The sequence below is a fragment of the Lathyrus oleraceus genome, chromosome 4, assembly GCF_024323335.1.
Source record: "Lathyrus oleraceus cultivar Zhongwan6 chromosome 4, CAAS_Psat_ZW6_1.0, whole genome shotgun sequence".
Lineage (NCBI taxonomy): Eukaryota > Viridiplantae > Streptophyta > Magnoliopsida > Fabales > Fabaceae > Lathyrus > Lathyrus oleraceus.
In genome coordinates, this window is record NC_066582.1 from 4821573 (window position 1) to 4848341 (window position 26769).

The 26769-nt window shown below is 35.9% G+C and overlaps 1 long non-coding RNA gene across 1 annotated transcript; it reads right to left on the reverse strand.

Moving 5' to 3' along the window:
- Positions 1-17471: 17471 nt before the first annotated feature.
- LOC127135080 (uncharacterized) lies at positions 17472-18455 on the reverse strand. The gene is made up of 2 exons (XR_007808410.1): positions 18140-18455; positions 17472-17722 (listed from the first exon to the last, which is right to left on the reverse strand). It is a non-coding gene; the product is annotated as an uncharacterized LOC127135080 (long non-coding RNA).
- Between the last annotated feature and the right edge of the window lie 8314 nt (positions 18456-26769).

A 26769-nucleotide genomic window follows, 5' to 3' on the forward strand; every position in this document is an offset into this window, starting at 1 on the left:
CCTGATTCCCATGCCACTGCACTGCATTCACATCATTTTGCATCACATCATTTTGCATTCATAATCATTCACACATGTTTATCCATTTCTGTGGGGTTTATATCTTCTACTTGATTCTAGTCAGAATTTTCTTGGTTCTCATCAACGGCTTAGTCTTTTTTTTACATCGTTTATCTATTGAGAGACTGGAATCAAGGGGGTAGAATACCTTTGAAATTGATAAACATGTCATTGCATTTACATATTCATTAGCATGTCTTGCATAACAGGTACCGCCACAGTGTTCTCAGTTTGTTTGGTGTTCAATCAGCAGGATAGCTGACCCAGGCATTCACCGGTATGGTACCCGCAGAAACCAACAGAGTGTAATGGAAAACCTACAGGCAGAGTTCGCCGAGATGAAAATCCGCATGAATCAATTCATGGATGTGGTTCAAGGGGTGGCTCAGGGACAGCAAGAGCTCAGGCAGATGATACAGAGGAATCCTCCTGCTCAACCAGAGACGGTGACTGATCCTCCAGCTAGAGAGGCTAATGGACCCAATGGACCGGGGCCTATCCCAATCCTACATGTCACCTTCGGTCAACAGCCCGTTCATGATGATCAGGACGATCAGTTCCCCCTGCTGCAGGAAGACTTTGGTATGGGTCATGGTGTGGACCCCATGTTTAGAAGATTGGAAGAGAGGTTGAAGGCAGTGGAAGGACACAATCCTCTGGGAGTAGATGTTGCTGACTTGGGGCTGGTCCCAGGTGTGAGAGTGCCACCGAAATTCAAGGTCCCAATATTTGACAAATATAATGGCAACTCTTGCCCGAAGACCCATGTGCAAGCCTATTTCCGTAAAATGGTTGCATACTCCGATGACGAAAAGTTGCTTATGTACTTTTTCCAGGACAGCCTAGCTGGGGCATCCCTGGAATGGTATATGAGGCTGGACAGAGGCCACATCCGTTGCTGGAGGGATTTGGCTGAGGCTTTCGTGAAGCAGTATCAGTATAATGCAGACATGGCTCCGGACAGAACTCAACTTCAAAATCTGTCTCTTAAAAGCGATGAGTACTTCAGAGAATACGCTCAACGCTGGAGAGAAACAACTTCCCGTGTTCAACCTCCTATGTTGGAGAAGGAAATGGCTAACATGTTCATGAACACTCTGCCAGGACCTTATTTAGAGCGCCTGGTGGGTTGCAATGCCTCCAATTTTGCTGATGTAGTCTCTACCGGAGAGAGGGTGGAGAATTACCTGAGAACATACAAGACTCAGAGTGGAGGTGGATCCTCATCAGGGGTGAAGAAGTCGTTCATTCAGGGACAGAAAAGGAGAGAAGGGGATGCAAGTGTCATATCTTCTTATCAGAACAGGGATAACCGGAGGAATAACTTTCAGAATTATCATCAGCAACCGTATGTTGCGGCTGTGACCATTCTAGCTGCAGCACCACTACAATAACAACAACCACAGCGTCAACCAGCTCAGTACCAACCACAACAACCGGGTAACAGACCCGCCTATCAACCGAGGCCAAGGACGATGGACCGGCGTTTCGACACTCTTCCAATATCGTACGCTCAGTTGCTTTCCAGTCTTCAACAACTACAACTTGTGCAGTTGCGCACTCTGGCTCCTCCCGTTGGTAGGCTTCCGGTGGGTTATGACGCCAACGCTAGGTGTAGCTTCCACTCTGGGGCACCTGGCCACAATATTGAGAACTGCAAAGCTTTTAAGCACGTAGTTCAGGACCTCATTGATTCAAAGGCCGTTAACTTTGCACCAACTCCTAATATCGTCAACAATCCCATTCCTCAGCATGGTGGAGCCAACGTTAACATGGTTGAAGGAGAAGTCAAATTAGTCTCTGCGGTCAATAATGAAGATGGGGATAGTGATTGCGACATCGATAACTGGGTCGTCCGAGGATCCCGGGTGAAGTTCTCAACAATTTGTCTTCTGAGGAGATTGTCCAAGCCACTTGTCTGGAGGAGTAATTTTCTTTGTTTATTCATGCATATCCAAGTCTTACGTTCCGCCAGGGCGTAATGACTCATTGTAGGGCTCATCTATGTGACAGTTGCATTTTTTTATCATAAATAAAGGACGTCTTTTTGCATTCAAATATTTCGTTCCCTGTCTTTCTATTTTTGTAGTTTTTGTGTTGAAAATGTTTGTTCATTCTTGGTTGATCTTTTGAGAGGTTTTAGACTCAAGCTTGTAAAAATGATTAACTTTGGTTTACACCTTTTTTTTGGGATTTCTTGCTCTTGCTACTTTTATCAACTATCTTTAATCAAACTTAGTATTTTGTTTCATTTGCTATTTATTGTTGACTTGTTGTTCACATTTATTTGGTTGATGAGATCTATTAGATCATGGCTATGTTTGTTTAGGGTTGATAAAATCTTCAAAGTTTCAAACCTATTAATGATTGATCAATAGATCATTCATGATACTTTGAGGCATTGATAGGTTGCCTCTATTTCAACCATATTTGGGTCATTTGATACATAGATGAAACCATTTTATTTACATTAACTTGTTATTCTATTTGCTTATTGTTATTCTATTAACCACTAACCATTAACTACTAACTTCTAACATTTATATTATTGCACTTTACTTCCTTGCAATTTATTTTATTGTTCATTTACATTCAAGTACTCATTATCATCATCATTGTACAAACTCATCATGCATGTTTATTTACTTGTTATTTATTTTATTGTCATCAAACATTAAAAACAACAAAAACATGATAAAATGATAAGACCAAAAATATTCACTCAACTCTTAAGCAACTTGGACTTAGAGGATTTCATCTTAGGACCTTTGCTTGGAAACCTTCCTTTACTCTTTGTGACACTTTGTAAACACTTGGATTCTCACCCGTAACTTACATGCATGTTTGTAAGACCATTATCTTTTGTTTAGCTTAGGTCACTTTAGCACACAAAAGGCTTTCTCTTGGGCTACCTTACAATGAGACTCTTTATTTTCTTGTTGGTTATTTTGCATTCACGTTGCATAAGCTACAATTTATAAGTAATCTCATTTTGAGACCATTGTCATAATTCGATTCATATGCACATGTAAATATAAACCTCGGTCAATATCGAGTGCGCATTTTCCAAATAAATTCAAAACGCCCTTGTAAGTCGATCGCCTTTAAAGCATCACCATCAACCTCACGTAGCTTACTCTTGGGCTTTCTTACAATGAGACCTATTCAATTTTTATCGAGTAGAAGAGCAATACACTAAATAAATTCACTTCACAAATCTAAAACCTCGATCCAATGTCGAGTATTTTCTCTCAAACTCAATTGAAATACCCCGATTAAATCAAAACATTTTTTTACAATAAGTTGAATGAAAAAGGAGTTGACTTTGAGTTTTCAACTTCACTCCTCAATTGGACGAATACAAGTTTTCTTACTCGGTCAATCGAACAATTGTCATTTTCCACCAAACATACAACTTAATCAAATCATTTTCTTAACAAACTATACGAAAAAGGAGATGGTTTTGAGCTTTCAATTCCTCTTCTCAAATGCTTGGATATGAGTTGTCTTACTCAGTCATTCGAGTATTTGTCGTTCATGCTAAAATACATCAACCATACGCAAACTTATTTTCGTAATCACTCAGATGAAACAGAGAGTGGTTTAGAGTCTTCTATTCCCTTTCTCGGTTATTAGGATACGAGTTGTCTTACTCGATTATCCGAGTATTCGTCATCCATTCAAAATACCTTAATTATTATCAAACCCTTTCTATAATTAGGGATGAAAAAGGAAGTGGATTAGAGTCTTCTATTCCCTTTCCCGACTATTGGGATACTGTAAGACCCCAATTTTGTCCCTAAGATCCCTCATCAGCATCATAACATTGCATTGCATAACCTCAAGGATCATTAAGCATCTTGGTTCCCTTTGCCTTTGGGTGGGACTCCTTGTGAGTGGTTTGAGATCACCAAGCATGCTTGAATTGTATATCATTGTTTTTCTCATTTTGTTTACTAACCAAAAGCACAAAAATATGTCACTAACATCTTTTGTTTGTAGCTTGAGCAATCACAAGGTCAAAAGCTTCTAGGAGATCCTTTGTGCAATGACATGGCCAAGAGGAGATGAAAGCAAGCATGATAATGGTTCTCAAAACTCTCATCCATCAAATATGCCTCCCTATCATCTCAATTCACCATCTTGATCAAAGCAAGTTAAAGGGTTTGAGGTCTTGTTCTTCAGAGAAACCCTAATCCATCTGTGCACCACAATGCCTTGCCCATGAAGCAACCTCATCCCATGGTCAAATACAATCAAGGGAAGTTCTTTAATTCATCATTTAATTCATATTTGAACTTATTTGAGTGTCCTCAATCATCAATTCATCAAGATATGAGTTGTGGACTTGAAAAGTTGATCAGTCAAATCATCTGACTATTTTGAAATGCACTGAGACCTAACGTTTTATGTGTTGGTCAAATGGATATGGTTCCAAAAGAAAAAATGTTCTTAAGGAAAATATGAATAACTTTAATGTTCATCAAAATTTGAGTTGAAGCTTGAAAAACCATCTGCCAATCCAATACATTATAGGTCATTTTGACTGAAACCCTAATTTTAGGGAAACTTCACAAGGACTTAACTCATTCATTTTTTATGTTTTTGAGGTGGGATCAAATGCATTGGAAATATTAAGATGTCTAATTCAAATGTTATTTTGAACAAAATTTCAAAATCTCAAAGAAAATACATGTGATAATGCAAGACATTATAGGTCCTTTTGGGTCAAAGGCATTGAAAGTCAAAAAAGTCCAACTTCAAGTGCCCATAACTTCTTCATAAAAAATTCAAATGATGCAAACTTTAAGTCCATTTTGATTGTCTAGAAACGATCTACAACTTTTAAGTTGAAGGTTTTTTCATTTGAAGCTTGCATCATCAAAACAGAAGGGCTTGAAAGTTGGCCAATTTTAGAAACCTTGCCTTGACATGTTTTGCACATCACACTTTAAAACTCAAAATTCATAAATTTCCACACTTCAAATGAGTTTTAGACCAACATAACATTTATTCCTTATACAAAAACCTTTCCAACCATTACCCATATGCCTATGCTTGGATTTTCTAATTGGTATTTTCGAAGAGGTGAATGATTAGGTTCATTTGTGGAATTCATGTTGAAACCTTGTTGCACAATCTAATTCAGAGCAAATTACACGTCCAAACCCTTGGCATTTGAACTCAGCTTGCATTTGGCATTGCTTTTGGGCCTTGTGCATGATCATGCAAGCCCATGCAAGTGGTATCCAAATTTATGCACACGGATCATTCCACCCTTTCCTTGCCAATTCAGTTATAAATACATGCTTCATTCCCTCCATTTGACACACAATTTTCAACCTGAAATGCTGCAGAATTCATTCCCTAACCATCAATAAAGAAGCAAGTTTCATTTCTCTTAAAATTTTCAGATCTCGAATTCAACTTCATCTGGTTGTATTCATAGATCTAATGCTTCTAAACCTTCATCATACACCTCATTGAACTTCTGTTTTGATAAAGCAAGCAGAGATTCGAGCTCAAGTTACCAGAATTCAAACTTATTCTTCAACTAGTAATTTCTTTGATTCTCATCATCCATGGACCTTTTTGCTTGGATCTAATGTTTTCTGAAGTCCTCACTTGAGAGGCAAGCTAGTGGTAGCTTCAATTTTGCTTTTCCTTGATCTGCATTTTCCACACCTGAATCTTCCACCTCAGATTTCTCCACTTATAGAGATCTTGAGTATGATTTAAGGTTATAGGGGTGATGTACATCACCCCGGCTTCATTTTGGTATAAGGATCGTGCATTTCCATGGAGGTTTGAAAATCTGCAAGTTTGGCCGGAATCTGCAGACTCACCGGAGAAGAAGGTGGCTCCGGTGGCCGCCTCTCTCCAGTTTGAATGCTGACCGTTGGATGTACATCCCACGTTTTAATCTCAGCCGTGCGTTTTGTTTACTTTCATTAATTCATTATGTCACGCGTGGACTAAAGCCTACCGTGGAAACGCGCTTCTGGACCATTAGATGTTGCCACATCAATTAATGAGTTCCATCAGACGCTCCTGGTTTTTTCTAATTTCTATTTTCTGCTTCTATTTTCTTAAATTCCATTTTATTTCAAAAATTAATATCTCTTTCATTTTTTATCCAAAAAATATGGGACCAATTGCATTATTTTCCAAATAAATTCTAGTTTCTATTTCTGATTTTTAATATTTTTTATTTTTTCATTTGATATTTTTTGTGAATTTTCTCTTTTCTGGTTATTTTTAATTCATTTTAAATAGTTTTTGATATTCAAAAAATGCAAAAATATTTTCCTAACCTATTTGAATGATGATGGATCAATGAAAAATATTCTCATCAATTTTTGAATTGATTTGAGATTTATTTGAGATTTTAGTTCAATTAGGTTATTTTTATTCATTTTTAATTGATAAAAAATAGTTTCTGACTTTTAAAAATGCTAAAAAAATTTGTCAAACTTTGTTTGACCTTGTTGAACTTAGGATAAATCACTTGGACCTTTCAAGGTTGATTTGAAGTGATTTTGAAGTTTGACCTTCCATTTTATTTTAATTCAAGTTTATTTTTAATATTAAAAAATGCCAAAAATATTTTATTCTTTTCTTAACTTCCAATCTTCATCTCACTTCTGTTTTTGATTGTTTGACCTTGACCTTCAATGTTATTGGTCAACATATGAGGATTGGTACATTTTATTCCATTTAATGCATTTTATTTTGTCATTTTCCTTTTCTCATATTCATCTCCTTCTTCTTCTTCTTCTTTTTCCTTTTGATCAATGAGTTGAAGGTTGATAAGTTAGCATTGATTAGAGAGATTTAACCTTCCTTGATTCAAATCTAATTCATCTTGATCAATGGATCAAGTGAATGGCTTTGCATTAAGGATAAGTTGTCTTCTAAATCATGCAAAAGGCTTAAACCAATGCAAGATCAATTTTCATTTTCCTTTTGGCATGGCAAGTTGTTGGGACTTGGTTCACTAATCAAGACTCCTAACTTGTGTTTGTTGCCTATATTATTATTGACCGGCCTCAGATAGTTGCGACTTCTACATAAGTCCAATTACGATTGCTTAACATAGCGCTAAATTTGCCTTATGGCACACTAACTACTAACACTAACTATTGACAATTAACATTTACTTTATGCAATTTACTTTATGCAATTTATTTTTATGCAATTTACAATTCTTGCACATATTATTCATTTGTTTTTCCCTTTTCTCATTTGAGCACATGTTTATGTTAATGCCATTTGCCTTTTGCTCACTTGAGCACATAATTGTGTATATATTATTGTGCTTGTGTTTTGTTTTGTTTGTTGTGGACCAAAGTGCAAAGAAATGGACTTAGTTTCTAGGACTTTCCCTATGCAAAGAAATGGAGAATTAGACTTAGATTCTAGGACCTTCCTTATGCAAAATTGGAGTAAAAAAGATCTTAATGATGATGGATTAGAAGGACCAAATCTCTAAACTTTCTCTTGTCCATTCTTGTTTTACTTCATGGAACTTTTGATGTGTGTGCTTTTGTGCTAGGAGTTTCCATTTGAGCTTAATTGGAGGACCATTACCATGTTCATCTAAGTGAAGATACAAGATACATTGAGGATCTTTTGAGAGACTTGTTTGGTTGCTTATACTTTGTGGTTGCTTTATTCCAAAGGATGGGAGCTACTTGGATCATCAATATGGTCTCAAGAGAGGAACTCCTAGTGTGGTTTTGATTTCTTATCCCTCACTTTTTATTTTCCTTAGGACTTAGCCATTCTTCTTCTTCTCTCCACTCTAACCCAAGCCAAAACTTTTTGTGCAAACACTTAACTATTGTTTTCAAACATTAGAAACCTAAGCCTTATGCTTTTGATTTTCAAACTTTCTTTTCATAACACTTATGTTGAATTGAACCTTTAAGTCAATTTTGACCACTTTTGTATATACTTATAATTGGTAAACATAATCCATTCAAATGTCTTTTGTGGTTCCAATGACCACCTTCTTAATCAAAATTTTCATAATCTTTAGCTATTAGGTTTGAGTTATCCTTGTGGTAGATGTCATACTCACCTATATCCTTAGTGATGGACAATGAGTCTTCCATGCTTATTATAGGGTTAACCCCTCACTAGCATGTTGAAGCTATCCTCACATGGTGGATTTATGGTTTTAGGTTGAGTTTTCTCCCTTTGATAACAAAAGACCTTAAGGCTTTTGGACCAACCAATTCACCAACTTTGTTTTGAGATTTTTATCCCGAACTACGAGGTTTTGATCCTAATCTTTTTTTAAGATGGTACGTAGGCAATGATTTCATCCATCCAAGCACAAAATGTAAATAACTTGCACATTCTCTTCTCATCTCTTCAATCATGTTTGCACAAACAAAGTTTTCACAAAAACAACAACCTTCACAAGTATGAAAAGGGCTCCCTAGGAGTACCTAGGATGTTTTGGGTGCCTAACACCTTCCCATTGCATAACCAACCCCCTTACCCAGATCTCTGTTTCTTTTACTAGTTTTTGTTAAAACTATTAGGTTTTTGTTCGCTTTCTAACCATTCCTTTGGATAAATAGAAGTGTGGTGGCGACTCGATTTTGTATGATTTACCTTGGATTTAGCCAATATCTCTAATGGTAACGAATACCCCGCTACAGAAAAGTGGCGACTCTACTGGGGAGGTCTTTGCCTAGTGTGTTTTGCCAACTTTTCATGCTTGCTGTATTGTATTGTTTTGTGACATATTTTTTGTGCAAATTTGGGATTACTGTATTGTATGTAATGATTGATTTGTTTGATATTAATTCCTTGTATGCTTGGTGATCTTTGTGAGATGAGTTCTATACCCGGACTCGAGTGCACTTAGGATAGGAGAATGACATAGTCTCGTTGACTTGTGTGGAGTTATTCCTTAGCAAGTTGACTTGCAAGTCCATTCACTTGGTGGAGGTCATGTTGGGATCAATAATGTCACACAAGTAAGTTGTGGTTAGACATTACTCTTTCCAATATAGACCTTAGAAGCCAAGGACCTTAGTTTACCAAGCCCATCTTGGCCTATTTTTTTTAGGATGTAGTGTGAAGGTCGTCCAAGTGTAAGATTTGATACGATTGTTACGCGATACTACACTCATAAGAGTCTCTCTTGAGAATATTTTTGGAATACGAGTAGTCGTTTCTTCGATAATATCCGAAAGATGGGATGATGACTATGGGAACCTCTTGTAGAACATGTTTGGCAGATTTAAACCTTAGTACATTCCCTTTGGGTGGTTCTTAACCAAAACTCCATGCTCGTGACTTGCAACAAACCCTTGATTCATGGTCGATTCGTTCATATATCCTTAATATCAATGGAACTTGGGTGTTGATAAGGTGTAAACCATAATCCACCAAAATGGATGATTGATATTAAGGATAATATGATCCATCCCATGACCTTTGTTTGGTGTGCTTTGCTTGATCCTTGAGTGTGATTGTTGCATTCATGCATTCATGCATTCATTTGCATCCATATCATCAATAATAAAGGAATTTTCAAGGAACTTAAGGGGTTTATTTGCAAAATTTTCAGACATGGAAAGACAAAGAAGGAATACAAAGAAGTACAGCTTCAGGCAACCAGATTTGAAAGAGTTAAGGAATTTGACATCTTATGTACTAGATCCTTTGGGCTTCAAGGCTTGTTTTGGGAAGCTTCTTCCTCTTCTGACTACTCAGGTGGATGAAGGATTAATGAGTGTATTGGTGCAGTTTTATCATCCCTTGTACCGTTGCTTCACATTTCCGGACTTTCAGCTTTTGCCTACCCTTGAGGAGTATGCTTATCTTGTGGGTATACCTATCTTGGATCAGTTGCCGTTCAGTGGCTTGGAGAGTATTCCTACTTCTCGAGAGATAGCAGACATGTTGCACATAGATGAATCTCTGGTTGGTGCTCATATGACTACCAAAGGTGGAATTCAAGGTCTCCCTTATGAGTTCCTCATTGCTCAAGCTACTATATATGGGAAGGCTATGAGTGAGGATGCCTTTGAAGCCATATTTGTACTTCTCATCTATGGGTTGGTATTGTTTCCCAACATCGACAAGTTTGTGGATGTGAACGCTATTAGGATCTTCTCTGCTCTTAATCCCGTTCCGACTCTGTTGGGTGATGCTTATTTCTCTTTGCATATGAGGAATGCAAAGGGTGGTGACGCTATTGTGTGCTGTTTACCTCTGTTGTATAAGTGGTTTATTTCTCACTTACCTCAGACGGTCGCTTTCAAGGAGAACAAGGGATGTCTACGGTGGTCCACGAGACTCATGTCTCTCACTAATGATGATATCTCTTGGTACAACCGTGCGTATGATGGTGTGCAGATTATCGACTCTTGTGGTGAATTCTCCAATGTGCCTCTTCTTGGTACATGTGGTGGGATTAACTACAACCCTGTTTTGGCACGTCGTCAGCTTGGGTTCCCCCTAAAGGATAAACCCAATAACATTTCGTTAGAGGGTGTGTTCTTTCAGGAGGGTAAAGATCCCCAAGGCTTGAAAGCTAGGATGGTCCGCGCTTGGCGCAAGATTCATAGGAAAGGAAGGAAGGAGTTGGGTCCAAAGAATTGCGTCGCTTTGGAGCCTTATACTGCTTGGGTAAAGAAGATAGCGTCTGAGTATCTCATGCCTTACGAATATCCGAGACCTACGCCTATGATTGTGGCTGGGCCTTCAACCCTCCCTAATCAAGGAGTAGAGGAGTTGAGAGACGAAGACCGTTCACGTGCTTGGATCCGTGAACGTGAAGAGTTGCTTCAGCAGATTAAGGAGAAGGATGCTTTGATTGAGTTCATTGAGCATCAAGTTATTGATGATCCTAATGATGCATGGACTTCTCTACTTCCTCAGTCTTCCCGGTTCTGGAAGAGGAAGTATGATCGACTCGCAAAAGAGAAAGCAGATATGGAGGCAGCCTACGAGAGGGAGGTGAAGAGGCTTCGTGCATCTTATCTTCCTGTGTCACGAGCATTTGATCCTAATCTTTTTTTAAGATGGTACGTAGGCAATGGGTTCATCCATCCAAACACAAAATGTAAATAACTTGCACATTCTCTTCTTATCTCTTTAATCATGTTTGCACAAACAAATTTTTCACAAAAACAACAACCTTCACAAGTATGAAAAGGGCTCCCCAGGAGTACCTAGGATGTTTTGGGTGCCTAACACCTTCCCATTGCATAACCAACCCCCTTACCCAGATCTCTGTTTCTTTTACTAGTTTTTGTTAAAACTATTAGGTTTTTGTTCGCTTTCTAACCATTCCTTTGGATAAATAGAAGTGCGGTGGCGACTCGACTTTGTATGATTTACCTTGGATTTAGCCAATATCTCTAATTGTAACGAATACCCCGCTACAGATACGAGTTGTTTTACTCGACTATCTGAGTAATTGTCATCCAACCAAAAACATCTCAACCAATCAAAACATCCAACATATTAATCCAACTTGCCACTCCCGTGTGACTGAAATTCTTTTTAAAAAGAACACCATTTAATCCTTTCTAATGCGCACAACAAACTAGTGCTTAAGCCTCCGCCGAGAGTAGACAAGCCAACGTTTAGCCTTTAGGATGCGATCCAAACAGTTTTTCATTAAAAAACACCAACCAACCGTAGTCCCCGAACTACGAATGCTCTGATTTCCTTATCACACCATAAGGATACGTAGGCAGGAGATTGTTGTATCTTCGCAAGCACACTAATAAAAAACCTCCCCTTTCCCTTTCTGAGGTTCTCATCCATTTCTATTTTTAAAAATTTTATAACCTAAAATAACAAACAAACATAAAGTAACACTCGAAACACACATTAGAACTAAAAGGTTCCCGCTGAGTACAACAGACGTAAGGGGTGCTAATACCTTCCCCTTACGTAATCCACTCCCGAACCCGAATATGGTTGCGATGACCATTATTCTATTTCCTAAAGGTTTTTTCGATATTTTCCTATCCCCTTATTGGGATAAATAAAGTTTGGTGGCGACTCTGTTCGAACGTAAATTTTTCCGCGACCATCGCGAGGAATCGTATTTTTCGAGGTGCGACACTTACACTTGCAAATGGGAAAAACCATTATGAGCTTAAGAAAAATGATAAATGCCCTAAGAGGACCTATACCTTCGACGTAACTAAATGTGATGAAATCTTGGACTTGTTGGTTGTAGATGGTCAAGTACTAGTGCCACCAGGTGCCAAAGTACCACCGTTAGAACAAAGGAAGAAATGAGGTTTCTGTAAATATCATAATTTTTTAGGCCATAAAACCTTACAATGCTTTATTTTCAGGGATCTTGTTCATAACACACTGAATAAAGGAAGTTTGAAGTTTACCAAGGGAAAAATCCCAATGAAGATCGACTCTGACCCATTACAAGTCGGAGACACCATCTATGTGGAGCCTGTGGCGATCAATATGGTTGAAATTACTGAGGATTTTGACATGGCAGAATTTGAGGATAGTGAAAATCAGATTGAAGCTGTGTGGAATTTCTCTATAGGTGTAAAGCTGAAGATTCAGAAGGGATGTTTTGTCCTTGATGCATTGTTGTATTTGATAAGAAAGTTGCAAAGAAGGTCGAAAGCTCCCAACAGGCAAAGAAGAGGGAGAATTGGAGGAAGAATATGCTCCAATTTTATTTTGATAAAAGAGGGGTTCCCCAAAAGAAGGAACAAGCCCATGCTAAACAGAAAGCTAGACCTAACACTTATGTTCCTATGTCCAAGGCTCCCCAACAAAGGTGGATAAAACCTTCTGGCAAGGAACGGGCTGGAAATTCTAAGTGGAGAAACTTTGAGATGGGTCGAGGTTTCTCATTGACTTATAGAGAGAACTTCCAGATGTCGGAAAGGCGTTCTTATGGGCCTAGTAATTACAAAAGCAAAAATCCTATGTCAAGGTCATAATGGAGGAGGTTCTAGAGAAAGAAGAAAGTTGAGGAGGAGGTGGCAGAATCAAGCAACAATAAAAACATCAAAGTTGAATGGCGGAAGAATCAAGCAACAATAAACATCATTAAAATCGAACAAATGAACGGGTGAAGAAACTCATAGGGAGGATATTTTTCCTAAGACAAGTCAGTTAAAGGAAAAGGTGAAAGAGGAGGTACTATCAAAAGAAGATGAATTAGTAACAGACAATCTCGACTATGAGTCAGAAGATGATTTTGACGTGTTGTGCAACGTGGTCTCCGTACTTCCTAAGGAGTATGATTGTGTGACATAGGTTGTTGAGCCTAAATATTGTGAGGAAAAGGAGATGGAAAGACACAATCCATTATGTTACTCCGTGATGAACACCAATTGTATAGAAGAGAAAAATGCATTTTTTTGAGATGCCCCATATGAGGGGATGAAGATACATTTGAAGCCTCTATTTATAAGGGTGAATATGGAAAAGGCGATAGTGAACAGGATTTTGGTGGATAGCAGGGCAGCTGTGAATTTGATGCCCCACTTCTTGTTGGGAAATTTGATAAATACTTAAGGATCCATAACATGGTGCTTTCAAACTACAAAGGAAATACAGGTAAAACTATGGGAGTTATCTAAGTGGATGTAACACTGGGATCTATAACTCGACCCACCATTTTCATGGTCATAACATCGAGGGCTAGCTACAATTTACTCCTGGGTCGAGAATGGATACACGGAATGGGAGTAATGCCTTCATCATTGCATAAAAGGATACCAATCAGGCGAGATGATGGGATAATCAAGAATGTTGAAGCTGACCAATGATACTACATGGCAGAGGTGAACCATGTAGACAAAAGAAATTTTGATAAGAATTTAGCCAATATTGTGCCTTGACACCAGCATGGTTAGATTACATGCCTCTAGGTGAGGCATTCTATTATTGTAAACTCCACAAAACTCATGGATTCACATGGGGTAGATATATCATGGGTGAGAGAGTTTATGATTCAAACACAATCTGACCAACTGGTTGGGGCGGCGAATTTGATGATGATGTTTGAATTCAACGCATTGAATCGGATTTCGGCTTACGTAGCCGAGAAAAAATTACAAGCTACTTTGAAAGCCAAAATACCACATATGGATGTCGAAGCCAATGAGATAGAAGTGTTCGACGTAAGTCAAAGTTTCAACGTTGGACCTTAACAAGTCAAAGAGCCGCGATCAACAAGCTTAAAAAATGATGGTTAAAAAGACCAGAGGCTCGATTGCATCTATGACGATGAGCCTTTGGGTTTCGAGAAGGATCCAGTTGCGTCTACTACAAAGATGCAACCTTAAGATCCACTTGAAGAAGTTGATTTGGGAGATGGAACTATCAAAAGGCCGACTTACATCAGTGCCAACATCAATCCAAATCTAAGGGTAAAGGTAGTTAAATTACTTCATGAATTTAAGGATTGTTTTGCTTAGGATTATAATGAAAGGACAGGTTTAAGAAGGCATTTGGTGGAGTTAAAACTGCCAATAAAGACAAGGAAGAAGCAAGTCAAGCAGATGCCTAGGCAGTTTTCCCTAAAGATCATGTTCAAAATAAATAATGAGATCGAAAGACTCCTAAGAAGCAAGTTCATAATAAAGAAAAGGTATGTAGAATGGCTTGCTAATATCGTTCCATTAATTAAGAAAAATGGAACGTTAAAGGTTTGCATTGACTTTAGAGATCTGAATGTTGTGACCCCAAAAGACGAATATCCCATGCCTGTCGCCGAGATGTTGGTCAACTCAGCAGCAGGTTTCGAATATCTTAGTATGTTGGATGGTTATTCTAGTTATAGCCAAATTTTTATTGTAGATAAAGATGTGCCGAAGATGACATTTCGATGTCCAAGAGCTGTAAGCACCTACGAGTGGGTAGTGATTCCATTTGGCTTGAATAATGCTAGGGCAACCTACCAGAGGGTGATGAATTCTATCTTTTATGACTATATCGAAACATTTATGCAAATATATATTGATGATATACTCATTAAGTCTGTGTCAGGAAATGGTCATCTTGACCATCTTCGACACTCATTTGAAAGGATGAGGAAATATGGATTGAAAATGAACCCTCTTAAGTGTGTTTTTTGTGTGCTGGAAATGGACTTTCTTGGTTTCGTAATCCATAAAAAGAAAATCAAGATAAACTAGAATAAAACAAAGGCTATTAGGGAGACTAAGACTCATTCAACCAAAAAAGATCTTTAATCTCTTTTGGGGAAGATTAACTTTAAGAGAAGGTTCATTTCAAAGTTTAGTGGCAAGGTTCGAGTTTTCTCGCCACTACTCCGTCTGAAGAAGGAAGAGTTTGTCCGGAAACCAGAGCATCAAAAGGTGTTCGACAAAATAAAGGAGTACTTAATAAATCCTCTAATTCATCCCCCTCCGGTTATAAATAGATTCATGAGGTTATACATTTTTTCCTCAGACTTGACTATAGGAAGTATGTTAGCACATAAAGATGATAATGGCATCGAAAGGGCCATATATTACCTCGGTAGAGTCTTGAATGACACATAAACTAGTTATAGTATTATTGAAAAAACGTGTTTTTGTTTGTACTTTTCTTGTATGAAATTGAAGCATTACATAAAGCGAATTGATATCTATGTATCTTATCATTTCGATATTATCAAGCATATGTTATTTAAACCAATCTTACATAGTGGAATTGGGAAATGGGCTATTGCCCTAACATAATACTCCCTTACATATGTTCCTTTAAAGGCCATGAAGGGGCAGGCGGTCACTGAATTTATCGTGGATCATGCAATAGTCGAGACACCTTTGAACTATTTGGAAACAGAACCTTGGAAGTTATACTTCAATGGTTCCAGTCATAAGAATGAGACTGGTGTCGGGATTTTGATTGTTTCTCCAAACAAGATTCTGAACAAGTTCAAATATAAAATTGAGGGCCCTTGCTCAAATAAAAAAGTTGAGTATGAGGCTTTGATAGCTAGGCTTGAGATCTTGTTAGATTTTAGGGAAAAACGGGTCGAAATAAGAGGAGACTCTAAATTGATAGTGAAGCAGATAACAAAGGAATACAAATGTATTAAGGATAGGAAAAATTCCCTCTCATCATTCTCCATTGCTTAAGACTCGTGGCATGTAGCTCTCGTCATGATTGACAAGCATTGAAGGAGTTTCTTTTTGTTGTGCTTTGAACAGTGCTCCAGTCTCTATGTCCAATGTCTTCAAGGTCTTGATTGTGCAATCTTGATTTGACTTGAGTGTGAGGTCCTAAACTTGAGTTGAGGCCTTGGGATGTCCACTATAATGCAAGCCTAGAGGAACTGTCCCATCAAGTGATCGAGAGGCTTCTGATCACTTGTCTGGACAAAAGGATTTAGAAATAATTAGAAGTGATTAATTGATCAAATTTTTCTTTGATCAATCATTCACTTAAGGTGTGGATCAAGTTATGAAAGCACATGGATTTTAATTAAATCTAGAAATTAAAGATATTAAAATTTCTTAATTTCTACAAGTTAATCTAAAATTTAAGTGAATATATGTGTATTAATTTCTAATAAAAGGAACTAATATAGAATTAATCCTAATTAAAATATAATCAACTAACATGCATTGTTATTATTTTTAATTTAATTTTCTAAGCATTTTTTTATGTCAAAATAATATGTAGAAATAAGTTGTCATATCCTAAATTTCTCCCCCACCTAATTTGTCTGCATTTATCTATTGACATTCATTCATCTGAAGCTAGTCATTCATCCTCATACACCCATAGACAGTCAATTCATTCATATGTATCCCATTATTTGATTTAGTTTCTTATGATCATTTTATCTAGTCATAGAGACTTAAATCAAGAGTAGAAGTTGAGAACCCACAATCATTTTGTTTGAGTGATATGCCTAAGTCATTTCATACATTCATGTCATACACCATTAGAGGATATTAAACTAAGAAACTTTATTGGTTCATCTGAATCATTTTGGTTCGCTTCTGCTTTATAAGATAAGAACTATTTTCCCTTTAGTTCTTGAGAAATGGATTATCATTTAGCCAATTTGAACCTTGCGTGATTTCCTTGTCATGATCTATTGGATCTCTCACATCCATTCATGCATACATCTATCATCCAAAATTGACATTTATTTTGTATTGCATTAAGTACTTGTTAGTATAAATGTTTAGAAATTTGTTTTTGCATCAAAGGTCTAGCTTTAGTCATTTAGAGCAATATCTTTGCATTCTTAATAAATTAGATGCTAATTGTTTTTGTCATTTTATTTTATTCTTAGGTTCTATCAAGAAAACCCTTTATGTTGGTTAGAAATAATAGTAATAATAAGATGTGTTTTACATATTTGAAATAAGTCAAGAATTCCAAAAAATCTATAATAAAATCATGAATCATATGCTTACAAATTTAAAATTTCTCATTTAGTTTATTTTTTATTTTTTCACATCAAAGAGTATTACATTATTATACTTAGTGTACATTAAAATTAAACAAAATTAAAAAAAAAACATCTCTAAGTGTGGGACCCCTCAAAGTTTGCAGGTTTTGGCATGACCATGTTGTCTTTGTGTGTAAAACCATAGGCATCTCTCTATCCTATACCAACGGAGATAACAATAACATCTTTGTGCAGAATCTGTTTTTGTCTTGTATATGCCTACACATAAGCAACATCATAGTTAACATAGAAATAGGTATAAACTTAGACTCAAAAGAAAAATGAAATTGAAAGGTATCAAAACATCAGCATAGCAGAAATTTTAAACTAAAATGTTAAAAGCAATTTTTGTACTTCAAAAATTCAATCAACTCCATCACCATTTGTTTTCATACAACCACAATCACAAAACCGAATTTGTTCAGTATAAAGAGAGGGGAAAAATCAGAGGAAAAATGGAGAGGAACCCTAGCCATCATTCCAATACATACTGATGCAAAAATCCTAAAACATTCAAAGATCAAACACAAAGAAAAACCACTGCAAATGTTTTTCCCCTAATCACCATAGAACTCAAAAATTTGCACAAAAATCAAAATAAATAGGAACGAAAAGAAGTAGAAGGAAGGAACATACCTAGAGGATTTCAACCTTAACCGAGTCCCTCCTCCGTAGATCTGGTACCTCATCACCTCATTTTCATACTCGAGTCCCTTTCCCATTTGATAAGTGTTACAGTATGGTTATATTTTTAGACAAATATTGAAATCAGGTTTTGGGGATTTTATTTGAGGCTTAGGGATTTTGATTTGAATGATTTTTGATTGTTTGTTTGATTTCAGATGTTGTATTTGGTTTTTGTTTGATTTCAAATATACAAACATTTATTTGCAGTTATTTCAAAATGTTGGGTTATATAGAGAAAATATATCAATGTCTGCGTGCTGTTTTCTGCCCCTGTCTTTTTTTTTTTTTTTTATAAAAAAATTGCCACTTATAGTTATAGTTCGTTGAGTGTCACTTTTTTCTTCTTCTTTGAAGTCAGTTCTGCCCCTTCTAGAAAATAGGCAGTTGCCTCTCCCTCTATTTTCTTGGGGAATTAGACTTTTTTTCCCTTAGATTTAGCTGAGCTGAAGTTGAAAACCTAATAGAGATGGTGATTTGCACATCATTTTATTTTTTTATCCTTTTATTTTTTATGTTTTTTTAGGTTCTAAAAATAATATAAAAAAGGATAAATAAAAATATAAACATATTTTATTTCCTTTTTTCTTTCTCTTTTATTTTATTATTAATTAAAAAAAAAGAGATTAAGTTTTTTTATCAAAAAAAGAGAGATATTTATATAGTTTTATCCTTAGATTTAGATTTGTTTATGCTTAAATTTGTTTTAGAATTAAAATAAAAATCCTAAAGTCTAAAAAAAATAAAATAAAATTTTACTCTTAATAAAAAAGCAAAGTTTTTAAAAAAAAATATTAAGTTCTTATTTAAAAAAATAAATAATATGTATCTAAAAAATGAGAGATATTTTTTTATTTAATTTTGTCATCTTTATATTTAATTTTATTATTTAAATGATTGCCTAGATTTATTTTATCCAAAAATTATAAAAAAATCAATCATTTTTTCCCATAATGTTTAAAAATCAAACAAATAAATAGTCATAAGTGTGGATATTGTAATCATTAATTTATTTTAATTGTATTTAAAAATATAATAAATAAAAAATAGAAAGAAAGGAAACAAGTCGTGGTATATTTGCTTATTTTGTTTTGGTTTTTGTCTTTTTTTTAGGTTAATCTTAAGTTTTATTAAGCTTAAAAAAAGAAGCAGGTTGTTTTTTCATTACTTAATATTTATCTTCATATTTAAAATTATGTAATATGCGCTTAGATTAAAATAAAATAAAATTTAAGGATTTAAAAATATCATAATATCTAAAAAATATTTTATTAAAGAAAAAGATGTCTTAAAAATAAAAGTAAATTACCTTTTTTAAAATTTTGTTTTTTATATTAAAGTTTTAGATCGTTTTATTTAATTAGGTGTTTAAAGTATTTATTTCTTTCTTTTATCAAAGAAATTTTTTAAAATTAATAAAAAAAGACGGGCAAAGATTTTTTTTTTTAAATGGTAACTTTCTTTTTCTCTTTTCTTTATTTTTCTTTTTTTTTTTCTAAAAAAAGAGAAAGTTAAATTTTAAAAAAAAAATACAAAAAAAGTATTTGTGTTAGTAGTTATTTTATTTGAGTGATAGATCTTTTGCATTTTTTTTTATTAAAACAAATTAATTATTAAAAAAATGATGATAATAATAAGCTTTTTTTATATATTTTTTATTTATTTTTGTGTTTATATTTGATTTATTTGATTTTTATTATTGTTTATTTATGTTTTGTGTTTAGTTTCATTTTTAATATTATTTATTATTATTATTATTTTCTTTATCATATCTTTAATTGGCAAGTGTATCCCCATCTTTTGTTTGTAATTGTTTAATTATATTTATTGCTTTTATTTTCTATTAGTTAGAATAAAATAATTAATTAGATAATAAACAAAAACAAATAAAATCAACCATGTTCTAAAAAAGAAAAAAATAATAAGCGCTCGATCCAATGTCGAGCCATTTTTCTCAAGTCAAACCATCAACCATTTCAACTCAATTTCATTTCCATATTCAATCAATTTTTAAACCCTCAAATCTCTTCAAACATTCTCTTATTAAAATTAGAAGAAAAAGACTACCTAGGTGAAAACTTCAGTTATAGTCCCGAATGCTAGGTCCAGGTTGTAAGAGTTGCAAGCCATAAGTGCTCGTCTTCCTTTCAAAACACTTATAAATATTCAAACTCTTTTCATAATAAAATTGAAATAAAAAGATTACCTGGGTGAAAGATCTAATCTTAATCCCGAGTATTAGACCCAAGTTGTAAGAGCTTGCAAGTTATAAATACTCGTCTTTCCAACCCTAAAACACATCCAACTAATCAAACTTTTTTTTCTCGCCCGTCGTACGATTAATCTGAAAAACCTTTTCACAAACGAAATGCATTTGTCTTAAGATGATGCAAAGTAATGCTTCATCCACAATCGTTGAGTTGATATAAGTGGCGTTTTCGTGTAATGTTGATTTATAAATCCATTCAATGTGATACAGACGCCCATTCCTCACCTGTTTTAGGTAAACAATGTTTTGGTGTCGATTAATACAAGATCGCTTTCGCTAAAATCGACCAACAAACAAACCTTTTTTTACCCAGAACTATGTAAGCCTTGAGTTCTCTATTGCACCCGGAGATACGTAGGAGCAAGATTTGTAAATCTTGTCAGGCTCATTAATAAAAAACTTAGGTTTAGCTCCCCTTCGTTTAAAATCCAAAAAAATATCTCCTTTTTATTTTGATCTTATTATTCTTTCGCTCGTAATAACTTGAGAAACCTAAAATTTCTAGGCTAAAACGGACACGCACAATTAACCTAATGGTTCCCGTTAAGTACAACGGACGTGAGGGATGCTAATACCTTCCCATTGCGTAATTGACTCTCGAACCTTGATTTGGTTGCGACGACCATAATCATTGTCGTTCTTTCTTGGGTTTTTTGATATTTCCCCTTTCCTTTTTAGGAATAAATAAAGTTCGGTGGTGACTCTGTTTAGTTCATCATGCGAGCGTGGGATTACGCTTCGCTAAGTCGTGTTCTCATTTTTCAAGGTGTGACATATGACGACTCTACTGGGGAAATGATGTTTCCCTAAGTGAGTCAAGCCTAGTTAGGTCGTTTGTGTGCCTTTGTTTATTTACTTGTGTGGCTTTTCTTTATTGCTTTTTTGTCTTTATTGTCATATTAATATAATCTGTTGTATTGGTTCCATTATGCTTTAGAACTTGGATACTCTAATTACAAACCTTGTGGGAAAGACTCTTTACCCGAGTCTCGAGTAAAAACATAACATAGAACGAGGTTGAGTAGTGCGGGTCCGCGAGATGTATTTCTCGTTGGGTTGGTATGAGAACCTCACTTAGAGTTGATCCTTTGGAGGATGTTGTCGCCCGACAAGTAAGTTGCCGTAAGCTTCAATATTTTCATTAGGATCCATAAATATAAGGACCATTTGTAGAACCTTAATCCTTTGGCCAACTAGGAATGATGGTTGCATATTGTGGGTCAGCGAGATGAATTCCTCGTTGGATCGATGCAAGAAACTCACTTAGAGTAGATTATTTGGATGGAGTTGATGCACGACAAGTAAGTTTCCGCAGGAAGCAAACAATCTAATGGATCCATGGCTATAAGAACTTTTTATAACCCTAGACCATACCTGGCGAGAACCATGTTCCATACGAAGCAATCAGATTTATCCATACCTCGAACCTATGAACTTTTACAAAAAATGCATTCCATTTATTTATATGCATTACATCTACATCACAAAAAGCAAACTCTTAGTTGTCTCATATTTGTTTCAGGAATTGAGAACTTGAAAATGACAACTCCAAAAAGAAACACTTTCTCACTTAAGTACAAGGAACCTAAGCTTGACAATTTTCAAGGATTGATTTCTGACTTGACTCTAAATAAGCGTGCTGACTTCTGAAAAGACTATGGGAAAATATTGAACCTATTAACTATGAAAGTTGACTATGGGATTATCAGCTCTCTGGCACAATATTATGATCTGCCTCTACGTTGTTTCACATTTTCTGATTTCAACCTAGCTCCTATGTTGGAAGAAGTTGAGAGAATTGTGGGTCTAAGGTTGAAGGATTTCAATCCACTTCCAAAGCTTGAAGAGGAAGTGGGCCTAAAGAAGTTAACTTTAGTCCTAAGTTTTGATGTCCCAACTGTTCTAGCCAATTGGATTGAGAAAAGGGGTTTCAAAGATTTTGCCATAAGGTTCTTGGAATAATTACCTCTGAAATTCAAGAAAGCAGGAATTTGGAAGGAATTATATGTTATGTTGGCTATGTTGATCCATGGGATTGTGCTTTTCCCAAACATTGAAAAATTTGTGGATCATGTAGCCGTATAAGTATTTCTCTCTGGCAATCCTATGCCATTTCTCTTAGCTGACATTTACCATGCTTTTCACGCTCGACATGAAAAGAGGGGTGGAACTCTATTGTGATGTGCTCCTTTGCTTTATTCTTGGTTCATGCAACATATACCCGAAAAAGTTCCTTTCATAGCAAAAGAGCTTAAATATCCTCAAAGACTAACTTCTCTCACCACAAGTTCCATCAGATGGTATGTCAGAGAATGGGAAACCCCATACATTATTGTTAGCTGTGAGGAATTTCCTAATGTGTCGCTATTATGAACTAAGGGTTGTATCAATTACAACCCTATGTTATCTCGGATGCAACACAGTTACTCCATGGATGGTCCTCCTGAAGTCAAAGACTTACATCCATTTGTGCTCTTTAACATCTAAGCAAGTAATCCTGATGTAAGAACAATCCGAAAAGCTTGGTTGAAGATTGTTATAAAGGGTAAAGAATTCGAAAAAAGGAACACTCTTGTCAAAGAACTTTACACTCGATGGGTGAAAAAGAGAGTTTAGGTAATCCATTTACCACTCATCTTTAATGCTTCAACTTTCCCTAAGGTTCCTGAGAAAAACCTATACTTCATGAGGACATTGAGAAACTCAATGCTAAGATTAAGGAGCTCGAATTGGAGAATACTGAGTTGCAAATTAAGATGAATCGAACTGCTTTGGAAAATCAAAAATTGAAAGATGGACGTAAGGGGAAAGCCAAGAAACTTGAAGACAGTAACAAGAGAGCCAGGTTATTGGAAGACCAGAAGGACGATATTGATCACATCCTTATAGGTTCTACATCGGTAGTCCAGACCAGAAAGGAAGAGCTCAAGAAAGTTGAATATAGAATTCAAAAGTTAGGAAGGATGCTGGATAGGTCTCTTGTGGAAAATAAGGAAGTTAAGCCCGACTTTGAAGCCCAGACCCGTGAACTTAAGGAAACTCTCAAGAAGTGAAAAGATAAGTTGTCTCGTGAGGTCCTTCGGAAAGAAGAAGCTGAGAGGAACTGTCTCCGCCTCGAGTACCAGTTAGGAGAAGCTAATAGGAGGTTTGCAACTTTGGAAAACCAATAAGGTGATTCATCCTACTTGCTCTTAAAGAATGACTGTGTGTATTAAAGGGGGCTATATAGAAAGGCTAGATAATTCCTAGATGAAGACCAGTGTGTCATCAAGAAACTCCAAGACCTCTATTTTGAATGGAAAGGCAAGTTTCTCAACTTGGCTAGATTTTCTAACCTCAACATGTTGGAACTTCCAGAAAAACTCTAAGAAGATGATTAGTGTATGTCTTCAGAGAACACACCTCCCCAAGTTTTCAATTTTTCAAGTTTTTCAAGCAAATGGAGAAGGAGCTTACCACGGATCTTGCTACGATCAAAAGAGTTCAGATTGAGCTTAAGTTCACTTGTACTTGAATTTGAATCACTTGTACTTGAATTTGAGTCAATTGTACTTGAAGTTAAATCACTTGTATTTGAATTTGAATTTAAATTAATGAAAGTTGTCATTTTGGATCTCATTTATTATGCTTTTTATTCTTATATTGCAAACAGTATTTTCTGACATTGGTGAAATAAATGACAAAGATAACTAAGAGTTTTACATAAAAATGAATCTACATATGCACCAATACGTTCATTCATGTCATTATTCAAACAAAAGCTCATTTTGTGTCTTCTTCCATTTCCACACTGAGTCACCAACACCACTACAACACCAGAGCCAACGCTCGCAGAGAATGGCAGATCAAGAGCAAGAATTGGAGAGACTAAGCTCCGAGCTTGAGGACATGCGAGGAAATATGGGTCAAGTTATGGAGATACTACAAGTCATTAGGTCCAATTTGGGCACTCAAATAACAATCATTTTAGAGATCACCGGTCCTACGATTGAACCCCAACCTGCAAGAACGGTGCCTACTACTTGGCCAATCTTTGGTTTACCTCTCGACTTTACACCTCCAATTGAAGGCGCCTATGGCATTGTAAAGTCCACTCAGCAGACAATGCATCTACCAACTATCAATGAGGCTCATCCTGTGGTCCATACATTTGGACCACCCTCTGTCTATGCACGTGTGCAACCTTATTTCGAAGATCAACAACATGCTCCAAATTTTTATGACGAAGATGACGAAAGGCATGAAGACATAAGAGGAATGAAGGATAATTTACAGATTCTTGAGAAAAAGGTTAAGGGCTATGGAAGGTGACCAAGTCTTTGGTCATGCTGCTAGGGAGATGTGCTTAGGGTCTGGTCTTGTGATTTCTCGCGAAATTCAAGACCCCTGATTTTGATAAGTATGAGGGCCACTCATGCCCCAAAAGTCACCTCATTGTGTACTATCGGAAGTTGGTTGCGCACGTCGAGGATGATAAACTTATGATACATTGCTTCCAAGATAGCTTGAGGGGTGCTCCGTCTAAGTGGTACTTAAGCCTTGATCAAAGTAGAATTCACTGTTTCCAAGAATTATCTAATGCTTTCATCCAGCATTATAAATATAACATGGATGTGGCCTCAGATAGGAGTCAATTGCTCAACATGTCCTAGAAAGATAACGAGTCTTTTATGGAATATGCACAATGATGGAGGGAGGTGGCCTCACAAGTTGAACCACCCCTTGTTGAGAATGAGTTAGTATATTGGTTCATGGATACAGTAAAGCATATGTTATATGAAAGGATGGTGAGTAGTGTATCTGCAAGTTTCTCTGACTTGGTTACCGTGGGTATAAAGGTTGAGCTTGGATTGAAAAAAGGAAAAATGATAACCACCACTGAAATATTTGGTAATAATGTCAAAAAGTTTTGTGGAGGTTTTCAAATAAAAAAGGAGGGTTAAATGAACATAGTGTCAACCCGTAAAAGAAGGAGTTACTCGTGGAAGAAGCAACAATAGTAGGTTGCCCAACAACAACCAACTTATCCGTTGCAATATATCCAACAACCGTATGTGACAGCAGTCACACCGGATTTCAGCCAACCACAAGCTCATATCTATCAACATGTTTAACAAGCACCAGTATACCAACAAACACCTATGACACCAGTTTATCAACAACCAAGGGCTCAAGCTCCACATATGCAAAATCTTCCAAATCAAAATAGGGTACAAAAAGGTAGACCTCATTTCGCTTTGATCCCTACGACATACACTGAGATGCACCCATCCTCTACAAAAGGGGTTGGTGACTCCCATACCTTTGGGTCCTCTGATCGTGTGAATTCGCAAGTGCACGAATTGCGTCAAAGTAATATAAAAGAATATCGATTCCACAAAGACCAAATCGTCAATCTATCGATTTCTATCATTACGGTGTTTATCTAAGGCGATATAAAAGAGATATTGGATTTGCAAAAACAACGGTAAATAATAAATGCAGGAAAAGACACGTTGAATGCATTTCACGTCAGTTAAGTGATGTTTCGATTGTCTAAATAGAACTACGTATGAGGCAATATTTTCTACTCTTGAAACGAATCCATTTAACAGGAACTGTTGTTTCATATTCAGAACCGAGTTTACCCTTAAATTAAGGCCTTTTATTGTCACTTATAAAAGGTGCGCAAAACGCTAAAGTAGTAAACTTATTTTTAAGAAATGAGACTCATAAACTTAGTTGAAAAGTGATTTTGATTTGGAAAGTTTACCCAAGGAGTTTCCTGATTTTAAATCTATCAACGCGTCCAAAAACAGTTTCAAAAATAGTTTTTCCTTAAAGTGATAAAAATTCTTAGTTACTAAGCCAGGGTGCTTTCGCACTCCTCGAATAGTTAAAACTAACCAAGTTTGTTTCAGAAAACTCAAGTTAAAAATCAAAACAGCCTTTAAAGTATTTCTACAGATTCAATATGTGAAACATCTCTTTAACCGCGATCCTTACATTCTAACCTTTAAAAGATTTAGCCAGACATGGTAACACAAACAAACACAACAATATTGATCATGATGAAAAGTTTGTTTTAGAATGTGAGGCGTAAAGAGTGAGTAAAGTGCGTAAAATAAATAAAGTAAAGTGAGTGCGGAAAATAAATAAAGTAAAGCGAGTGCGGAAAATAAATAAAGTAAAGCGAGTGCAGAAAATAAATAAAGTAAAGCGAGTGCGGAAAATAAATAAAGTAACGCGAGTGCGGAAAATAAATAAAATAAAAGCATAGACAGAAAGTAAATAAAATAAAAGCGTAAATAAGAACCTGCTCCAAACGGAGGGC